The 17,399-nt window shown below is 37.5% G+C and overlaps 1 protein-coding gene across 11 annotated transcripts in view; it reads right to left on the bottom strand.

Moving 5' to 3' along the window:
- The window catches only part of LOC138320475 (CLIP-associating protein 1-like), a 133,826-nt gene that overhangs the window by 65,148 nt on the left and 51,279 nt on the right, over positions 1 to 17,399 (bottom strand). The gene's annotated exons all lie outside the window — the stretch shown is intronic.

Genomic DNA, 17,399 nt, shown 5'->3' on the forward strand with positions numbered 1-17,399 from the left:
TAGTAGGTACTTAATGCAACAGGCAACTAATTACAACAGGCTCTTAATGCTCAAACATCTGCACCATACAATATGCTGTCATATCATAGTATCATTTCTCTTAATGCTCAAACATCTGCACCATGCAATATACTATCATATCATAGTATCATTTCTCTTAATGCTCAAACATCTGCACCATACAATATGCTGTCATATCATAGTATCATTTCTCTTAATGCTCAAACATCTGCACCATACAATATGCTGTCATATCATAGTATCATTTCTCTTAATGCTCAAACATCTGCACCATACAATATGCTGTCATATCATAGTATCATTTCTCTTAATGCTCAAACATCTGCACCATACAATATGCTGTCATATCATAGTATCATTTCTCTTAATGCTCAAACATCTGCACCATACAATATGCTGTCATATCATAGTATCATTCTCTTAATGCTCAAACATCTGCACCATACAATATGCTGTCATATCATAGTATCATTTCTCTTAATGCTCAAACATCTGCACCATACAATATGCTGTCATATCATAGTATCATTTCTCTTAATGCTCAAACATCTGCACCATACAATATGCTGTCATATCATAGTATCATTTCTCTTAATGCTCAAACATCTGCACCATACAATATGCTGTCATATCATAGTATCATTTCTCTTAATGCTCAAACATCTGCACCATACAATATGCTGTCATATCATAGTATCATTTCTCTTAATGCTCAAACATCTGCACCATACAATATGCTGTCATATCATAGTATCATTTCTCTTAATGCTCAAACATCTGCACCATACAATATGCTGTCATATCATAGTATCATTTCTCTTAATGCTCAAACATCTGCACCATACAATATGCTGTCATATCATAGTATCATTTCTCTTAATGCTCAAACATCTGCACCATACAATATGCTGTCATATCATAGTATCATTTCTCTTAATGCTCAAACATCTGCACCATACAATATGCTGTCATATCATAGTATCATTTCTCTTAATGCTCAAACATCTGCACCATGCAATATACTATCATATCATAGTCTCACTTCATCGATACATTAACTATAACATTTATGTAAGATTAAAGTTCCAGAATCTTTACATCTTTATGAGGTTAGTTATCACAAATGTATAGACATTATAATCAATATGTAGAGTAAACAGAGTACATCCTGAACAACTTGACAAATCACACAAATGTCAAGTCCAAGAAAACCCAAACAGAATATCAGCACTGTAGGCAATTACCTGCCAAGGTAGCCAAATTCTATCAAGGAATTATAAACTTGTACAATTCAAGAAGAGATAATTGCACAAGCCAACTAGTATACAATTTCAAGATATTTTATTTCATAAAAATATGAAAAGGGATTGAATAACAGGCCTTTACAGGTTCTCTCCTAGTATACCAGTAAAGTTAAGAAGATGTTTTCATGGATTAATTTTCTTAATTGCAATTCTAACAACTAGTAATGCAACTTTCAACCAATTCTAAACCAAGACTATCAAATTTTATAGACTTTATCAATAGTACTTTGCCTGTTTGTAAATAGAACAATTTAGTCTATATCTATAGGAGCTGAAGTAGATACTGAGCGTCCCGGCCATATTCACTAGCTTGAGAGCCATCTGACATTTATCTACCTTCAATTCATTGTGCATCCTTGGATCACAATATTGTTTTTAATAGAATGTCATAGTCAGTTAAACCAAATCAAGCTTTACAGGATCATCTTTACAGTATATACTTGCGATCTTGAATCCTACTCCTAGTCATACATTTGTACTCAGGCATGCTAGTTATGTATGTATCATATAATCTGCCACTTTCTGTGTGAATTTCTCCCTTAAATACCTAGATGCATATGCCACTAGTGCAATGTGATCTCAACCTTGATTGTGACATCCTGATTTGAACAATGATATCAACAAAAAGTTTCATATATATATATTGTGGTTTATAAAATGCAGACTTATTTAAGATGCCATAAACATTTTTGTAAGTGACTGTTGGCCATCGAGGCATGTAAAATCTAATCCATTTGTCTCCATTGATCACTGTACATGTAACCTTCATGCTCCGATTACAATGATGTGTAACTAGGATTACTCAGCTATTTTACAGGTATAGAAGATAGAGACTCATTTTGTTTTATTTACTGCATGTTATTAGATCAGTTTTATGAGATATTCAAACCTGTAGCTGAAAAGTTTACTTAACAAAGGTTCATACCACACTCCATGAAGTTAATTTAAGTAACCTAACTTGGGTGTAACTATACCAACAGTGGCCCAGCCTTGTCTTTAATGCTTTCTCCCTCCCCCATATGATATATATCATACCATCTCCAGACTTTAATTTGCCCCCAGTTCTCATCAGCAGATGGATCCTTATCCTCAGTAACAACAAATGTCAATGTTCTTTATTCTGAGTAACAAAGAAAGGCCAAAATTGTATTCACAAATCCCATCTAATTCATTTCACCTCCCCCACCCCCAAATCACAACTCCCATCTAATTCATTTCACCTCCCCCACCCCCAAATCACAACTCCCATCTAATTCATTTCACCTCCCCCACCCCCAAATCACAACTCCCATCTAACTCATTTCACCTCCCCCACCCATCAAATCACAACTCCCATCTAATTCATTTCACCTCCCCCACCCCAAATCACAACTCCCATCTAACTCATTTCACCTCCCCCACCCATCAAATCACAACTCCCATCTAATTCCTTTTACCTCCCCCACCCATCAAATCACAACTCCCATCTAACTCATTTCACCTCCCCCACCCCCAAATCACAACTCCCATCTAATTCATTTCACCTCCCCCACCCCCAAATCACAACTCCCATCTAACTCATTTCACCTCCCCCACCCATCAAATCACAACTCCCATCTAATTCATTTCACCTCCCCCACCCCAAATCACAACTCCCATCTAACTCATTTCACCTCCCCACCCATCAAATCACAACTCCCATCTAATTCCTTTTACCTCCCCCACCCATCAAATCACAACTCCCATCTAACTCATTTCACCTCCCCCACCCATCAAATCACAACTCCCATCTAATTCATTTCACCTCCCCCACCCCAAATCACAACTCCCATCTAACTCATTTCACCTCCCCCACCCATCAAATCACAACTCCCATCTAATTCCTTTTACCTCCCCCAACCACAAAGTCTGCCAATGTATTGAGTACCTCTCCCACCATAAGCGCATATCATTTAATTAAGAGTACCTTTTACTACTCCTCTATGACTTTTGATCTCTCACCCCTCCAATACCTTCCCCTACAGGTAACCTCTCCCCTCCAATACCCTGCCCTACAGATAACCCCTCCCCTGAAATACCCTCCCCTATAGGTAACCCCTCCCCTCCAATACCTTCTCCTATGGGTAACCCCTCCCCTCCAATACCTTCTCCTATGTGTAACCCTTCCCCTCCAATACCCTCCCCTACAGGTAACCTCTCCCCTCCAATACCCTCCCCTACAGGTAACCCCTCCCCTCCAATACCCTCCCCTATGGGTAACCCCTCCCCTCCAATACCCTCTCCTATGGGTAACCCCTCCCCTCCAATACCCCCCTACAGGTAACCTCTCCCCTCCAATACCCTCCCCTACAGGTAACCTCTCCCCTCCAATACCCTCCCCTATGGGTAACCCCTCCCCTCCAATACCCTCTCCTATGCAACCCCTCCCACAAACATTTTTATTGAAGAAGAGGCATCCCATTAAGATTTCGTTTTGTTGCTAAGACTTTTGAAATGTGGGAAGAGTTTATCTGCATTAGCATTCCTTAGAAGTCAGTAGGATTATCTAGGGGTACTGAGGCCTGTGTAGGTGATGAAGCCAGGAGATTGACTATATGTAAACTTCGACAATAGATCCACCAACAGCTGATCACTCTGATATCATCATGTAAACATGGCACCATTATCTCAGCCAATCTTCCCACGGTTTACATACATTGTGGTATGCATTTTTTTCCCTTTTTAATCTTCAATATCTATCACATGACAGTCCAAAAGGACCAAAGCATGAAGTTTGGCTCCAATCAGGGAGGATGTATGGTGACCAAGTGGCTAAAATAATGGCCATCATAAAAGGGTTCACAATCCAGCAAAAGGTTTTAATTTCCAGATGTGTTGCTAGGGTATACTTTGAATGCATTACAATAACACCTTTAAGTTTCATATCCTAACCACAATTTGGTTAAACAGCTGGTCCAGTTGAAGTAGGGAGAGGGAGGAGGTCTGTGTGTAACATCTATTTGGCATGGGGAGGGGGTTAATGTAATATCCTGTTGCACTTTCTAGTCAGTCTGACATCCATCAATTCTCTTTCTGGTGGTCTAGGTTTACTTATAATTCAAAACCAGGAAATGATGGGATACATCACACAAATGGTACCCATACATCACACACACAACTGGAGTCTCTTTACAAACCCTGTCCAGTCAGGCTGAAGTATTGGGAGGAGCCAGTTGTTCTCTCTTATCCCCCTACAGAATTTGGAGGGGGAGGGTAAGAAGAGGGTCCCTCCAGACCCTTCAAGTGTTTGTTGGCTTCCATGTCAGTTTGATGTTATGGTGATGGGTAGTTCTTCCTTTTCTTTACTCATTTAGTATTAAGAGGAAGGATTAACTTTCTCCCCCTCCACAATGTGTTAGCAGGGTACATAGAATTTTTATGCCACTTTAATCAAGGTCCACTCTTATCCTGATCTTACCAATCTTAACATCAAATCTGTAATTAACATATTACAGCAACATGAAACTGATAAGCTTCAGAGTATTAGACAGGTTCTAACTGTTCAAATGTTTAGTACCTGTACACCTATCCTACATACAGGTTCTAACTGTTCTTGTGGTACAGTAATTAAAACAGACCAATGTTTAGTACCTGTACATCTATCCTACATACAGGTTCTAACTGTTCTTGTGGTACAGTAATTAAAACAGGCCAATGTTTAGTACCTGTACACCTATCCTACATACAGGTTCTAACTGTTCTTGTGGTACAGTAATTAAAACAGACCAATGTTTAGTACCTGTACACCTATCCTACATACAGGTTCTAACTGTTCTTGTGGTACAGTAATTAAAACAGGCCAATGTTTAGTACCTGTACACCTATCCTACATACAGGTTCTAACTGTTCTTGTGGTACAGTAATTAAAACAGGCCAATGTTTAGTACCTGTACACCTATCCTACATACAGGTTCTAACTGTTCTTGTGGTACAGTAATGAAAACAGACCAATGTTTAGTACCTGTACACCTATCCTACATACAGGTTCTAACTGTTCTTGTGGTACAGTAATTAAAACAGACCAATGTTTAGTACCTGTACATCTATCCTACATACAGGTTCTAACTGTTCTTGTGGTACAGTAATTAAAACAGGCCAATGTTTAGTACCTGTACACCTATCCTACATACAGGTTCTAACTGTTCTTGTGGTACAGTAATTAAAACAGGCCAATGTTTAGTACCTGTACACCTACCGTATTTTCCCTAATGAGGGCGCCGGGCGCGGGTAAATGGCCTAGGGGGGCGCCGTTATTTGAGACCATTTTTAGATGTTTTTTTCTGAAACAGACTATAGTCATCTTGCTTTTAGTTTCGTATTTTTCTGAAACTTACTATAGCCAAATTACGTTTTGAAGTCAAGTAAGTATTGAAATTACATAATTATGAAGAAATGTTTGCATCAGAAGTATTAAACATTGGTTAAATATGTATGTTTCACGGAATTTTGGCATTTTATGCTAGCCTGTTTGTTTACCATGCGTACAGAAAATGGCGGACGGTGCTTTCGATCGCTACTTTCGTTTTGTGGCAGATGGGAAATACCGACAAGAGCACACAATTAAATGCTTAAAAATGATAACATGCCTGTTATTTAGTAACCTTTATCATAGACATACAGTAAGTATTCATAAAACCTGTATAGACATCGCTAAAATGTTGTTGCCAGTTAGTCTTCATCCATACACGTGTGTGGGGCATTCAAGTGACACGTTTTGTTTTGAACATGGAATTCTCGCTGTTTCTATGTGTAAACACTTGGCAAAGATGTCCTAAGTTACCCAGTGCAATACATTTATAGCTGATCGGATATCTGTTAAGCATCAGATTGATGTGAAACAGTATTTTATTAGCGTCTGCAAAGACAAATCGTCACAATCTGGCACAAAAATTGTATGAAATTAGCTGATTTTTTCAGCAAAAAACGTGGGGGCGCCCTTATTAGAGGAGGCGCTCTTAATAGGGAAAATACGGTATCCTACATACAGGTTCTAACTGTTCTTGTGGTACAGTAATTAAAACAGGCCAATGTTTAGTACCTGTACACCTATCCTACATACAGGTTCTAACTGTTCTTGTGGTACAGTAATTAAAACAGGCCAATGTTTAGTACCTGTACACCTATCCTACATACAGGTTCTAACTGTTCTTGTGGTACAGTAATGAAAACAGACCAATGTTTAGTACCTGTACACCTATCCTACATACAGGTTCTAACTGTTCTTGTGGTACAGTAATTAAAACAGACCAATGTTTAGAACCTGTACACCTATCCTACATACAGGTTCTAACTGTTCTTGTGGTACAGTAATGAAAACAGACCAATGTTTAGTACCTGTACACCTATCCTACATACAGGTTCTAACTGTTCTTGTGGTACAGTAATTAAAACAGGCCAATGTTTAGTACCTGTACACCTATCCTACATACAGGTTCTAACTGTTCTTGTGGTACAGTAATTAAAACAGACCAATGTTTAGTACCTGTACATCTATCCTACATACAGGTTCTAACTGTTCTTGTGGTACAGTAATTAAAACAGACCAATGTTTAGTACCTGTACACCTATCCTACATACAGGTTCTAACTGTTCTTGTGGTACAGTAATGAAAACAGACCAATGTTTAGTACCTGTACACCTATCCTACATACAGGTTCTAACTGTTCTTGTGGTACAGTAATTAAAACAGACCAATGTTTAGTACCTGTACACCTATCCTACATACAGGTTCTAACTGTTCTTGTAGTACAGTAATTAAAACAGGCCAATGTTTAGTACCTGTACACCTATCCTACATACAGGTTCTAACTGTTCTTGTGGTACAGTAATTAAAACAGACCAATGTTTAGTACCTGTACACCTATCCTACATACAGGTTCTAACTGTTCTTGTGGTACAGTAATTAAAACAGATCAATGTTTAGTACCTGTACACCTATCCTACATTCAGGTTCTAACTGTTCTTGTGGTACAGTAATTAAAACAGGCCAATGTTTAGTACCTGTACACCTATCCTACATACAGGTTCTAACTGTTCTTGTGGTACAGTAATTAAAACAGACCAATGTTTAGTACCTGTACACCTATCCTACATCCAGGTTCTAACTATTCTTGTGGTACAGTAATTAAAACAGACCAATGTTTAGTGCCTGTACACCTATCCTACATACAGGTTCTAACTGTTCTTGTGGTACAGTAATTAAAACAGACCAATGTTTAGTACCTGTACACCTATCCTACATACAGGTTCTAACTGTTCTTGTGGTACAGTAATTAAAACAGACCAATGTTTAGTACCTGTACACCTATCCTACATACAGGTTCTAACTGTTCTTGTGGTACAGTAATTAAAACAGGCCAATGTTTAGTACCTGTACACCTATCCTACATACAGGTTCTAACCGTTCTTGTGGTACAGTAATTAAAACAGATCAATGTTTAGTACCTGTACACCTATCCTACATACAGGTTCTAACTGTTCTTGTGGTACAGTAATTAAAACAGACCAATGTTTAGTACCTGTACACCTATCCTACATACAGGTTCTAACTGTTCTTGTGGTACAGTAATTAAAACAGATCAATGTTTAGTACCTGTACACCTATCCTACATACAGGTTCTAACTGTTCTTGTGGTACAGTAATTAAAACAGACCAATGTTTAGTACCTGTACACCTATCCTACATACAGGTTCTAACTGTTCTTGTAGTACAGTGATTAAAACAGACCAATGTTTAGTACCTGTACATCTATCCTACATACAGGTTCTAACTGTTCTTGTGGTACAGTAATTAAAACAGATCAATGTTTAGTACCTGTACACCTATCCTACATACAGGTTCTAACTGTTCTTGTGGTACAGTAATTAAAACAGATCAATGTTTAGTACCTGTACACCTATCCTACATACAGGTTCTAACTGTTCTTGTGGTACAGTAATTAAAACAGACCAATGTTTATGACCTATACACTTATCATATCTTCATAACAGGAAATAAACATTTTCAAAGCTTACTGACTATCCTGATTGAGCTTTCTTAAAGAGGTGTGACAAAACCATCAATTAAACACAAGGTTCCAATGATAATGAATGCCTTTTATTCTGTATGAATGACCAATGGTGATCAAGTGTGTGGTCTTGCCATCATATTGTTCTGAATCTACTATACAGACAGGTAGACATTATTGTACAGGTGATAAATAGGAAAAGTCTATAAGATTAACCAAGTGTACAAATATGGTAGTGGTTTTCTATAACATTGTCTTAATTACACATAATGTTTTTGGATTCTATAAATAGACTGCTGTCTTGAGTCACCCACCAAAGAAGTCAACAAAGAACAGGCCCAATACAAAATATTACAAGCCTTTCATGAGAGGAAGTTTCAAATTAAAATTATTTAATCAAAAGAATTTTAAATAATTTTCACTAATACAACCAGCCCTTCTCCTTTGAACTGAGAGTTGACTGTTGACTGTGTTTTTTCTCCTGGAACTCCAGATTATCTGTAGTCTTGCCTTTGAATACACCTGGCTGAATGTTGGGCATTAAAAATAAACAGACATATTATTGTAGGATGACCAGTATGATACAACTGCAACTAATGTATCTTAACCAGTAGAAGCTGTCCTGTGACCTCAGATGACCTTGTTGGACTAGGGTCACAGTATACTGGTCACACTATTCCCTGTGTATTAGTGAATACCCTGGGCAGAACTGATAATCTGATCCCAATCAGCTAAGTCTGACAATAGGCCTTCTAGCTCATACCTATCCTATCAGTCCCAAAATCTGTGCCTTTACTTTATAATCATTTCATAGTCCAATGATAATTCTATGCCTGAAGGGAAAGAAAAACTTTCTAGAATATGATTTTCAAATGAATCAAATCAGTCTTCTGTGTCATGACTGGGCAGGATATTTCATGTTGGTTTGGCATTCTAGTTTACAGATTATTGTTTTGATGAGTATTAGGATGGCTAACATGTGAGGTTTGACCATTAACTGACCAGGTTCTGCCCTGCCTCAGAGACATGATTCATACAGTACTGACTAGACACCCCCCAATGATCCCAGGACTGCTGTAGTGGTCACTGTGATGTTTACTCTAGCTGTATCAGATCTACACAACTCAATCCTTTCCCATCCTTATCATTTACTTTTCAATCTTATGAGATCTTATAAGACGACTCCTATCCCACGAGCCCCATGACAGTTTTGATGTGAATGCTATTTTTTTGAAGGACTGATTAGTATTGGTGTATCATCCATCGGTGACAAAAGAATGATATCCAACCCCTAAACTACATCAATCACGTGTTACATAAAACCCCTAAACTACATCAATCACGTGTTACATAAAACCCCTAAACTACATCAATCACGTGTTACATAAAACCCCTAAACTACATCAATCACGTGTTACATAAAACCCCTAAACTACATCAATCACGTGTTACATAAAACCCCTAAACTACATCAATCACGTGTTACATAAAACCCCTAAACTACATCAATCACGTGTTACATAAAACCCCTAAACTACATCAATCACGTGTTACATAAAACCCCTAAACTACATCAATCACGTGTTACATAAAACCCCTAAACTACATCAATCACGTGTTACATAAAACCCCTTAAAACTACATCAATCACGTGTTACATAAAACCCCTAATTGCAATTATATGAAACTTGAAACATACCAAAATTGTCCGGCATTCGCCAGTGACAATGGGCACTAGTTCTTCAGAAATCCTCCCATTGTCGAAGCAGTGATAGGTTATACCAGCGACACATATACTGTACATTGTTAGCCAAAGTTAAATATCAATCACAAAAATACATTCTAGCTTCTGTAAATGTTACTATATCCGACTAGCCAACAAAACGTAACTTTATTATTTCTTTCTTTTTGGACAGATAAAATTTCTCTGACTTTAATTTGTTGGACTCCTACCTTTGTTGAGTTTGTTTTTCATTATTGGTCCTGAAGTACAGACATAACATTACGTGATAATGATAATTTCATTTCGATTACAATCACCATAATTTCCAGACATTTACTACACTCGATAAAGTACCCAAGACCTCTGGAGTTTACAGTGAAATATAAACAAACCACTGTAGCCTCAAGTTCATAAATTACACCACTCTAATTCATTTGAAGTCAAAGTGTACATCTACACATATTTATTCCCCCTGTAAACCCACTGTTATGGGTAGAAAATCTTGTTCATGTATCCTTTTTCTTGACCAGATATTTTACCTGAATCAAGCAAACCAAACAAGCCAAGAGAAACTAAATCTTCATTAGATTACTCAGGCAATCTAATACTAGGTTATCTCCCCTATATGTCAATGTAGAATCCAAAATCATGAAATTCAATTTCACCCAATTTTTATATTCAAAAGACTGGTTGCAAACCTACAAACAAATCTATATTGTCGTTCTTTAACCATTATTGCCCAGTTTTTTATAAACAAATATTATTGTTACATATTTCCACAGCAGAGTTTACTTTGTAAACAGCTGTATAAACACCAGTTTGGAGGTAAACAAAATGTGTCCATCTCCATGTATAGGTCACTTTGGTCAATACTTCACCTCTGGGTTCTGGTACCTCAGTATACAGTGTGTCAGGCTAATGTAATGGGCTTGATTCAAACATTTCTGCTTTATGATTAACTTCACAAAAATGTATCTAATTCTCATTCAGGAAACTTCAGATACCTATGTACCTATATAATCTATCAGAATTTATACTCTTTAACCCTGGAATAAATTTTATATATCTCCTTCAAAAGAAAATCTATAATTTCACAAATAAGTGTATTCATACAGAGTGAAATGGGAGCTACAGCATTATGTACATTACATTTGACATCAATGGGAACTTTTGTACCCTGGCCTCAACCAATACACACTGTAGGTACACAAACACCCACGTAGACTAACACCATCCAATACCACTCAAAATCTTAAATCAATTGGAAATTAAAAGGTGAAAATAGCAGTGAATTGAAAACAATTATCAGCTATAGAATTTTATCCACGAGGAGAGCCCTTTGATGAACTCTTGTTCCATTATTTTTGAGCTATTCCTGACCTACTCCAGATCCTGGTGGAGCCATATCTTGACAAGATCCCATGTTAGTATGATCATCTTACCAAGCTGTCGAGGAATGTCCTCCAAATATCTTATAGTGGTGATGTTACACCAACAAAACATAAACCTTAATTGTTTTTATACAGAAGCTAATTACCAATTGAACTTTGTAATAGCAGTATAATGTTGTTTATTTACACTGACCATCAAAACCTTTTACATTTTAATGTCAAAATTTGAAGGACCATAGGTGTCAATTTCATCAAGTCGGTCAAGTGGTTCCAGTGGTTTAAGACTTTGGTATGTGTTGAAATAAGTATAAATATTTGCTAAACGTTAAATGATGTGGTGTCAACTGGAGTTGAAAAGATGATCCCCAAATATATATCTCGTGGTCACAAACCACTTCAGACCTCCACATAACTCAGAACTTATTTTTATTAGGATAGCTAAACCTAAGTTAGGACCGTAAGAGTAGACCATGTGACTTCTAATTTAACTTTGTTCTATTTACTTTACATCCCAAAAATGCTAAGGCCATTTGAGGATAAAGAATTGCCTGTATGTGACATGGGTTCTTTGGCAATGTATTGTATACCATATTCGACCCAATAAGCGCCCATGTCCCTATAAGCGCCCCTCCCCCTTTTTGAGGCCTCAATTTCAATTGCCCAGGCATAAATAAGGACCAAAACTACATAAAACGGTATAGATTTGCAATAATTTTGACTTATTAGCACCTTTTCATTTTTATCAATTTTTTAAGCGAACTGGATGCTTATTGGGTCAAATACGGTATATGCCGAAGTGCTACTACTCCATATTAAACATTTTGCAGAATAATTGCTTAATTGCGAGCACCATTCATGGGCACTCTGTAGCACCAGTCATGAGCACTCTCTAGCATTAGACATAAACACTCTGTGGCATCAGCCATGAGCACTCTGTAGAACCAGCCATGAGCACTCTATAGCTCCAGCCATAAACACTCTGTGGCATCAGCCATGAGCACTCTGTTGCACCAGCCATGAGCACTCTGTAGCACCAGTCATGAGCACTCTGTAGCACCAGTCATGAGCACTCTGTTGCACCAGCCATGAGCACTCTATAGCACCAGCCATGAGCACTCTGTAGCACCAGTCATGAGCACTCTCTAGCATTAGACATAAACACTCTGTGGCAGTGAGAACTTCCAAAATTATGAGCTCTGAAATGAGTAGTATATGGTGCTACAAAGAAAAGAATCAGTATGGTGTCTACATGTCAGACAAGTCCAAAGTGTAGGGTTGATTTGGTGTACACAGCTGATGACAAGTGATATAATCATACAATAGCCTAATTACCTTCTCTAATTACTGTAACTTGGCACCATCAGCCAAGTCTCTTACACAAAAAATTGTTTGGGATTGACCCAATTGGTGACCACAATTATTGCAGATTTGTTAATAAGTTGGAATCTTGCCTACTACAATGACCTAGCCCGAACATATAGTCACATTATTTTTTAAGATATGTCACAAATAGTCGATGACCCGAACATATAGTCACATCATTTTTTAAGATATGTCACAAATAGTCGATGACCTTCGTGGTTATATCAGTGATAGTAATATTGAGATTTAAACCTGTATCAGTTGTAGTATGATACTATCCCAATCTTTGTAATCTACAGGACGAAACACGTACATTTCCTTGTGTTTACAAACTTGGCATGTTAGACGTGGTTTTTAAGTTGTATATGTGAGAGTCTTTATTGTAATGTTCTACCTGTTAAGACCTAATTAGTGTGTTTATGAAGCTCTCTGTCTGTGATCATCAATTAGCACCTGTCATCCAGCTCTATACATTTACAATGGATTGAAAACTATGTCATCTAAAATGGGAAAAAAATTGGCCAAACATGCTCTCACAACTTCCTACTTTAAACCAATTTTGTCCCCAATTATAAGCTAAAATAAGGGATTTGTATATACAGAACCGATATTTACTGATTAGTTAATTTGTATTTGCATGTTTTGGAGTTATGTGCCCTTACTGGTAGGTATGGATATTTAAGTCAAGTGTTTGCAAATATAACGCTATATTTGTAAGAGAAATGACATAATTTTTGTGCACATACTGATGACATCATCTATTTTTTGTTTCCTGACATTTTTTTTTAAGAAATAAGATCCTTTTTGAGTCAGAAGTAAATTCTAGACTGAATATATTCAAATAACTTCCATTGAAATGGGCATTCCACCTAAAATTATTACCAAATAAAACACCATCCCGATTTTTAAGTACCAGATTAAACATTTTTATGATCAATTCAACAATATGTAACAGCCATATTACTACCTTGTAAATTCTCTATAGTAGTCTACCATGACAAGCCTGGATAGATTGTCAGAGGTGTTGTTCAGGGTCAGTAGCAATCCCTAAAGTTTATTGGTTTCTACACTATAACTCTAGTTACCAGGATGGTCAGACCACCATACCAACTATGCTGACAAAGGTGGAGCCAACAATGTTTATAGGAATATTGGTGAGGTAGAGGAAGTGGTGGAAATTTAAGGCAGTATAAATACATCTGCAGAGGTTTATTCTTGAATAATTGGTAATACAATTCATCATTAAAATTCTTAAAAAATAAAATAAAATTGGCAACTTTCTATTTTAAATCAAGTCAAATATTTCCTTGGAATGAAATTCAAGCATTAAGTAAACAAGTGATTTCCGTATACATAGAAGTGGAACTATAATCATGACAAATTGATTGGATTATTTTTTATTATGTAAGACTGGAAGTAACCGGTACATTATCAAAATCAGGATAATCCTACTTTCAGCCGTAGTCAGCGGCCAGCTAGTCGCCAGCTAGTCGCCGCCACCTTACAGGGCAGCATAGGTAGAATGAGACTACCATCCTCTGGTTATGTAATGTTTAAACAGCTTAAGCTGATCAATACACCACAGGTCATGGCTTTACAATATAACACAGGTCAAACAAACACTACATTTACTATATAGAAGTCATAAATTACAGCAATAGTAACAATGTTACAAACTCAAACTAAACAAATAAGGCCAACAACTCTATCCACAACCAACAAGGAACAACTCTATCCACAACCAACAAGTAACAACTCTGTCCAAAAACAACAAGGCCAACAACTCTATCCACAACCAACAAGGAACAACTCTGTCAAAAAACAACAAGGCCAACAACTCTATCCACAACCAACAAGGAACAACTCTGTCCAAAAACAACAAGGCCAACAACTCTATCCACAACCAACAAGGAACAACTCTGTCCAAAAACAACAAGGCCAACAACTCTATCCACAACCAACAAGGAACAACTCTGTCCAAAAACAACAAGGCCAACAACTCTATCCACAACCAACAAGGAACAACTCTGTCCAAAAACAACAAGGCCAACAACTCTATCCACAACCAACAAGGAACAACTCTGTCCAAAAACAACAAGGCCAACAACTCTATCCACAACCAACAAGGAACAACAACTCTGTCCAAAAACAACAAGGCCAACAACTCTATCCACAACCAACAAGGAACAACTCTGTCCAAAAACAACAAGGCCAACAACTCTATCCACAACCAACAAGGAACAACTCTGTCAAAAAACAACAAGGCGAACAACTCTATCCACAACCAACAAGGTACAACTCCATCCACAGCCAATAACTCCATCAAGATTCAACAACTCCATCGAGAACCAAGAAGGTCAACATCTCCATCGAGAACCAAGAAGACCAACAACTCCATCCAGAGCCAACAACTCCATCCAGAGTCAAGAAGGCTAACAACTCCAACTAGAGCCAAGAATACCAACAGCTCCATCCAGAGTCAAGAAGGCTAATAACTCGATCCAGAGCCAAGAAGGCCAACAACTCCATCCAGAGCCAATCACTCCATCCAGAGCTAAGAAGACCAACAACTCCATCCAGAGCCAACCACTCCATCCAGAGCCAAGAAGACCAACAACTCCATCCACAGCAAACAGCTCCATCACAGCCAATAACTCCATCCAGATTCAACAACTCTATCAAGAACCAAGAAGACCAACAACACCATTCAGAGCCAAAGAGGCCAACAACTCCATCCAGAGCCAAGAGGACCAACAACTCCATCCAGAGTCAAGAAGGCCAACAACTCCATCTAGAACAAACAACTCCATCCAGAACCAAGAAGACCAACAACTCGATTCAGAGCCAAGATACAGGCCACAAATTCCAACACAAACATTAGTTTTCATTTAAGAGGTCAAAGTCGGTCAAAATTCCAGTATCCTGACTAGGACTGGACTGGTCAAGATTCCAGTCACTGACAAGCTCTGGATTTATGCTTACTGTGGTAGATCTGTTATTCCTTCTTAATTACATTAGAAAGGTTCAGAAGAGTTCAGCCAGAACAGGAGAAGACATTTGTAATGGTACAGCACCAACCAACAAAGCCCCAGCTAATATAAACTTTTACTGGTAACCTGATACATATCCAAGCCATTCTAAAACATTCCACTGACTATATAGTGCTGAGTAAGTGTCCAGTCTACAAAGCTCTTTCCAGTGGTCAGTGGAGGGTGTAATCCTAAACTGACCAGCTAATGTCTGGTGAGGTGATGCTATTGTAATGGACACCAATGAATGGCCTGGTCATTTTATCCCCCATTACAAAATTATCATAAAACTGCCAAATCATTTTAGTGACAGCTCAGCCAAGGTGAACACTTCAAATCCTAAATCCCTTTTATTTGGAACAGCAACGGCAGGGGTGTGCTGAAGCTGTTGTACAATTTATTGGCAAATTCCTTCACCTCTGGGCTAGATCACTTAGTGGATAAGGTTTCACTAATTGGAAATTATTCAAACTGAAAATCATGATTTCTGATTATTTTGACAAAAGTCTTACAGATTCATGTGGCATAATTTCAAGATGAAAAATATCTTCAAAAAGTATTACAGGTAAATTTGAATATAACTATCAAACTTATACAAGAACATTTGAAGTTTATGGCTTTTTGAAATTTTGCTCAATTAAGTTATCTCGTACTTCAGCAAAAACGTTTTTTAAGTAAAATTCTTAAACTGGCATACCTTGAGAAATATGTGGTTACTTTTATGGAAAAATTTATTGGAGCAGATTTAAAAAGTTTGGCAAATACAAGTCCCTTCTAAGGAATACTTTGGTAACTTTACAGTATAATGGCTACAAAGCAGAGCCAATAAATTCCCCTACAACAATCCTTGAAGCCATTCTTATCTGTATTGGTATTTCTATGATTCTGTCAACAATACTAAGCCAGAGGTAGAAACTGTTCCCTGTATTTTTATATCTAATATTGACCCAACAGATACCGGCCCTGTTGTATTGACATTTGACAGTAGTTACACTCGGGATGACCCAGATACCAGTGCTAATTTGACTTGGGCTATTTTGGGATGACAATTATTTTGCAAGTTAATTATTCTATCATTTCTACAAGTCAACAAAAAGGCCCAGTTGGCCTTTATCGCTCCACTCGATACTTTGGTGTTGATATAACGACACATTCTAATTTAAGTGATATCACAAACACTTTCCCAGGTTTCCACGAGGTGAGGGAATAAGCCAATAGGAGAAATCAATATCAGGTGCCTTGACACTTTAATCCAATATTGAATTAAATTTGACATCAGTTTTAAGTCTTACACAAATTACATGTTAGCTCTGATTCCTTATACATTCAAAATTACCAAGGCATTCAACAGGATAAAAGTGTAACATTAAAAATATGGCCTCAATGCTTGATCATACAATGTGGATATTCAGGTTCGACAGTAATTCGCATATTTCCGCCTTTCACACAGAAGGAGCTGACATAGATATCATTTGCTGAAAATTAACAATTTCACAACAAAAACTCTCTCCACACTATCACAGTAGGACGCGATCAATAAATAA

Source organism: Argopecten irradians, chromosome 4, assembly GCF_041381155.1.
Source record: "Argopecten irradians isolate NY chromosome 4, Ai_NY, whole genome shotgun sequence".
Classification (NCBI taxonomy): domain Eukaryota; kingdom Metazoa; phylum Mollusca; class Bivalvia; order Pectinida; family Pectinidae; genus Argopecten; species Argopecten irradians.